Genomic DNA, 6,640 nt, shown 5'->3' with positions numbered 1-6,640 from the left:
TAAGAGTGAAGGAAAGTGATTTTTTACACAGAAGTGCTGTATCCTTGGCCCTTTATGAGATAGTCCAATATGCACCAGGCATTTTTTGGGTAGATAATAACTTTGCAAGTCATGTCTGCATACACTTCCAAAACATGTCTCAAGAGTCAAGTATCTCAGCGTGAGAGTTTGTATATTTGCACAGTGTCCTATGGAGATTTCAGAAGGACTATGGCATGCTCTGTCTGAGGGAGTGTGGTTTACATCCGTCACCCTGACATTTCTTTATTGACAACAATGTCAATAGCAGGAATTGGCCCTTTGAAAGTCACCCATGAAACTCCCAATGCATTAACCAGGCTCCAAATTTCCTAATCTTTAGGATTCTATGACTGCTTCCCAATTCTATGGTGAGGACCCTGAGTGTAGTGTTTTTCCGCTCTTCGTGGCACTGCATGTCCTGCAGAGAGAAAAGCTGCTATTTTGCTTTTGGTGGCAGGAATATTGTGTTTGGCATCAGAGAGTCTGGAATGGGATCTTAGTTCTGTTATGAACTGGCTATGAGGTCTTGCACCAACTTTCCCATCTATGATCTACAGAATCTTCACCTCTAAGGGAGAGATACTGACCTGCCCTGCCCCAGCCATTGAGATGAATAAACTAAGATCATGAACTATATGGGGCAATTTGAAAGTTAATGGCTGCCATCAAATGTTAATTTTGGTAGTAAGCAGAAGTAAAATGACAATAGTCAAGATTTGCAAGCATTTGAAACTTAGTTTTTAATTGTCTAATATAGGTGACAACTATGATTTATACACAAATAAGGTCTATGTTTTTGCTATGTGATTGGTTCCAAGTGGGCTTTCTATTATCACTGTTTTCTCCATATAAAGTTAAGCAAAGCCTTTTGGATATTCAAAGTGTTAGACATTTATGCATGACATGCTATTTTAAAAAGGCCTTTCTTGCATTATTTTGAGACTATTGTATCCAAGAAATAGCGTAGTGGAAATACCGTGATTACCAAACTCATATCCTTAGCTCCTAGATTTAGGGAACCATCTAAATTAAATACTTTCTGAAAATCCACACTGTATTTGGTGTATGTGAGAATCACATTCATAAGGCCAAATTGTACTCTTCCACAATGCAAGGGAAGAATTTGGCCTTCATGAACTTTCCATAAATCTGAGGGAAGAGAAATAAATGTTCATATTTTTAGGCAATTCAGACATGTTACTTACATGAACAGGCCAAGAAATTCTGTTTGAATGAACTTAGCTGAAAAATAGTCTCTAACAGAAATGAAAACCCTTTGATGTGCCTCTGGCAAATCCCATTTATAGCATTTCCACATGAAAAAGCCCAGTGTCAAAACGAAACTGGCTTATCAAGACAAGGCTGCGTTTGGCCACATGCAAAATGAAGAAGCAAACAAGGGTCTTTCTAACAATCCCCTTACTACAATTTGGGGGGATTTTATGCACATTTTGGGAAACACTCTCTGACCCCTAAGTAACCACACTATTCTTAGCCATGGTGTTCCCTGACCTGTTGGTAAGAATTTATTACTAATAAATTGATTTCTAAAAGGAAATAGCCATTTAATGCATTATCCTTCAAAGACATTTATATTTATTTTTTAACTTTTTTAAATTTTATTTTATATATATTTTACATCATTTTTCATTTTTACACAATGCATGCATTTTCATGTTGGTTATAGTCCCCATAAAATTCCCAACCCCCTTGTTTTGATCCTACTCCCTTTTTCCCACCCCCGCCTCCCCACCATAGTGTGTCTCTGGTTTGTAGTTGCTTGTTGATTTTGATTTTTACTTTATTATAATTAGTCTTTTTCCTGGTCCCTTATTTAGGTTTTCTAGATTCCTGCTATGAGTGAAACCATCCGGTATTTTTCTTTTTCTTTCTGGCTTATTTTGCTAAGCATGATCCCTTCCAGCGCCATCCATGTTGCTGCAAATTGCATGAGTTTATCTTTTTTGATTGCTGACTAATATTCCATTGCACATATGTACCACATCTTCTTGATCCAGTCATCTACTTTTGAGCATTTGGGTTGTTTCCATAGCTTACCTATTGTAAATAGTGCTTCTATAAACATAGGGGTGCAGCTGTCCTTTTGAATTAATATTTCTGTGTCATTTGGGTAAATACTTAGGAGTGGAATTGCTGAATCATTTGGAAGCTCATCTTTAGCAGGTTGAGGAATCTCCACACAGGTCACCATAGTGGTTGGACCAGTTTGTACTCCCACCAGCAGTGCAGGAGAGTTCCTTTTTCTCCACCTCCTCGCCAACATTTATTGTTGCCATTTTTTTCAATATGTGCCATTCTCACTGGTGTAAGTGGTATCTCATTGCAGTTTTGATTTGCATTTCCCTGATTACAAGTGATGTTGAACATTTTTTCATATGCCTGTTGGCCATTTGCATTTCCTCTTTGGAGAAGTTTCTTTTTAGCTCTTCTGCCCATTTTTTGACTGGGTTGTTTACTTTGTTTTTGTTGAGTCTTGTCAGCTATTTGTAGATTTTTGTGATCAGTCCTTCATCATTAGCGTTGTGTGCAAAAATTTTCTCCCAATCAGTGGGGTGTCTCTTAGTTTTGGTTACTGTCTCTTTTGCTGTACAGAAGCTCTTTAATTTGATGTAGTCCCAGCTGATAATCTTTGCCTTCACTATCACTGCTTTGAATGATGCATCTTTAAAGATGTTACTGAGGTGTACGTCATGTAGTGATTTGCCTATATTTCCTTCTATATATTTTATGGTTTCAGGTCTTATGGAGGACATTTATAATTAAAGAACAGAGATGGTGCCAATGCCTAAGTGTGAGGGTTTAATCAGTGAAATTTTGGGACAAATACAATGAGCAAATGATCTGGTCTGGTCTTAAATTCTTGAGATCCTTTTGAGGAGAACCTACTCCCAATACAGGCTGTGTTAGAAACAACCAGGAGAACACTGATCTCTCTACCAAATTGAAAGCAGTTTGATAAGTCATTTTTAAATATCACTTCTTTCTTATAATAAATTATGGCCAGAGAGAAATATTTGGTCTTTACAAAAATAGATATATGTGTATTGGGTCCAGATAGTAGAAAAATTATTTTTTATGTTATTTAAATATATCATGGTTTGTCATTTTATACCAGATAATGATTAATTATGAATAACTAAATTTTATTTGGTACATATGCAGACAACCCCTATTGCACACTATATGTGAAAGTAACTTACTTTTATTTATTTTTTTTTTAATAGAGGCATGTTTTATTTATTTATTTGTTTGTTTGTTTTTGTTTATACATGCACTGGGTACAGTCAGAAGTGCGGGAGGGTGAGAGAATTCACCAGAGCCAGAGCGGGGAGCAGAGCAGGCAGAAGGACCGAAGTACACTGCTGAGGGGAGCAGCGGGCGGCAGGAGAGGTCTGCGCGCCATGTGGGACCCTCCTCCGGTGGCCCGGGAGCAGCCGGGGATCGAACCGGCACTGCAGAGGCTGCGGGCAGCTTCGCAACCCAGCGCTCAACCGCTGCGCCACCGGGGAGGCCCCAGTAACTTACTTTTAATGGTCTTATTATAAGCTAAGATGCCTCTCCTAGAAAAAAAAAAAAAGCAACATAAAATGAACCCATTATTCCATACAAGAATCTAAAATCTTTCACTTCCCATTGAAGTTTACACAGTTGCTACTTCATCCCCTATTCTTTGTGCTTTCATTTGCATCATTCTTGTTGTTTAAGAAAATATTGAATTTGCCTTAATCATTAATACATGATTCGATAAATATAGGTAGGAAATACATAGGATTGTATGTTTTATATTCATAAGTAAACATTCTTAAAAATGACAGTCTAATATAATCTGACAATCCTTTTCTTTTCAAAGAGAGTGAATTTCTGAGGAAGAAGCCATGGTAATTTGTAGATAGTTATCATACCGAAAGGAACATCAATTGCAAATGCCATGTTAAACAAATGAAATACAGTAAATTAAATGAAACTACTTTCTGTAACACTTTATGCCTCTATCTGTTAATTTTGAAGAAGGCACCATAGTGAGGCTCATTTCATTACAAAGTCATATTATGCAGATGTACTACATTTATTTATTTTTCTTTATGAAAAAAATATATAACGCTTTATAGCCTGCCCCAGTGCTACATTAGGAATAGCGTGAAAAGCTTCTCTATGTCTGTGTCTGACTGCCACAATCACTAGATTTCTTTTCACATTGCTCTCTCAAATTACCCAGTGTTTTAAACCCAATTCTGAACCTGGAATCGAGGAATAAAGAAGGAGGTGACCTTCCTCCCGCCCTCTATCATGCAGTTGACCCATTTCCTACATCATCCAAGAGTCTTCATATTCTCTCAATTATGTGCTTCTTTTGTATAATCATCATCTTCCCTAATCCCTTCCCCTATGCCTTTACCTGGGAACAAAGTGATAAATCACTTCTCTATCATTTGAGGCTTTTGTGACTGCATTTTTCTATCACTTTAGGTGCAACATTAATGGTCCAATTCCTCACATTTTCCCACCATTCCTTATTGCCACATAGAAAACCAGAATATCTCTTTGCTCACCAAAAACACTTAATTTGAGATCCACAAGTAGTAGTTCTTTAGCAAATCACATCAGCCCTCATGTTGACTATAGAAACTAAACTTAATTGGATCTCTAGTCCAAATATTCAATTACAATTGGATAACTGACAAACTCCACTCATTTTTTTCTTTTTTTAATTGAAGAAACCTTGATTTATAACATTATGTAGGTTTCAGGTATACAGCATTGTAACTGGCCATCTGTATAAACTACATTTTGATCATCACCAAAAGTCTAGTTTCCATCTACTACCACCCAATTGACTCCCTTGTACCTGATTTTCCCCACCATTACTGGTTAAATTGTTCAATGAATAAATTAGATAGTGCAAATAAAGCACTTAGTGTGGTACTTGGCACAATATCAATAATTACTAGCTCTTGTTTTCATGGCCCTTTATATATATATCCCCCTAGGTAACCTCAACCATCATTTTTTTTATTTATTTAAATTTTATTTTTATATTCCCCATACAATTGCAACCCCCTTACTTTGACCCCAATCCCTCCTTTCCCCGCCCCCCACCCCCCATAGAGTGTCTCTGGTTCATAGTTGTTTGTTGATTTTGATATTTTCTTTCTTATAGTTATTCTTTTTCCTGGTCCCTTATTTAAGTTTTCTAGATTCCTGATATGAGTGAGACCATCTGGTATTTTTCTTTTTCTTTCTGGCTTATTTTGCAGAGCATGATCCCTTCCAGCGCCATCCATGTTGCTGCAAATTGCATGTGGTTATCTTTTTTGATGTAATATTCCATGCTGAGTAATATTCCATGGTGTATATGTACCACATCATCTAGATCCAGTCATCTATTTTAACCTCAACCATAATTAATTAATATTTCAGTAGCACTCAAATACCTTTAATAGATTCTGTCATCTCTCTACTATCATGTTAAGAGTTGTTCTATATTCATCTATGTAGCAAACCTTTATTAAGAACATACAGTGGGGCCTCCCCGGTGGCTCAGCAGTTGAGCCCTGGGTTGCGAAGCTGCCTGCAGCCTCTGCAGCGCCGGTTCAATCCCCAGCTGCTCCCCGGCCACCGGAGGAGGGTCCCACATGGCGCGCAGACCTCTCCTGACGCCCGCTGCTCCCCTCAGCAGTGTACTTCGATCCTTCTGCCTGCTCTGCTCCCCGCTCTGGCTCTGGTGGATTCTCTCACCCTCCTGTGCTTCTGACTGTACCCAGTGCTTGTATAAATAAACAAATAAATAAAAAATAAATAAATCTTTAAAAAAAAAAAAGAACATACAGTGCATGAAGCAATTTTTAAAGAATAGTCTATACAAAGTTGGGTAAAGTTTGAAAAAGTCTTCAAGATCAATTTGCTCACAGTCATTTGAAGCAGTTGGACAGTACATTACTATTAAATGATGTGGCAAAGATGCCAAATGCGAGGTTAAGTAGGACAAAATCAAGACAAAGTCATTATTTACTTCAAACTCAAAATCTGGAAATCATCCTCTACTCTTCCCTATCATGGGTATAAGAAAAGGGGCCAAGAATGAAACAGGAAAGAAAGAAAGTCCTGAAATACAACTTCTTAAATAAATCTTAGAATCAATTCACTTCTCTCCAGTGCTGCTTTTTCACTGCATCAGGAACCCATCTTCTATGCTGTTTGTTCATTGTATCATCTCCCTAACATACAAATCTAATCCACGTCCTCCCTTACTTAAGCTTGTTCAGTAGATACCAGCCATCTGGATTTTTAAGAATTAAGCCTTTAGAGAGCAGAGAAGAACTAATTTTATGTTTCCAATATCATCTAACTCACAAGGGTCTATGCATTCAAGAAGAATTGCATTCCTAGAAGCATCACTGAAAAGGCATCATTTCTCAAAGCCTTTGCATAGACTCTTTCTTCTGCCTGGAGAATCTCTTTTCTCAGGAAGATCAGGAATGATCAGGGATGACCTGACCTTTATGCTAGCCAAATAATCCCTAGCAGGGATTAGGAGTTTGGGGGATCAAAGAAGGACTTCAGAAAAGACAGCAAGCCAAGACTGAGTCCCCATAGACAA

The sequence above is a fragment of the Talpa occidentalis genome, unplaced genomic scaffold (assembly GCF_014898055.3).
Source record: "Talpa occidentalis isolate TD23 unplaced genomic scaffold, MPIMG_talOcc4v2.1 talOcc4.6, whole genome shotgun sequence".
NCBI lineage: Eukaryota > Metazoa > Chordata > Mammalia > Eulipotyphla > Talpidae > Talpa > Talpa occidentalis.
The sequence above is the reverse complement of the archived record's forward strand: the minus strand, read 5'-3'. Positions refer to the sequence as shown.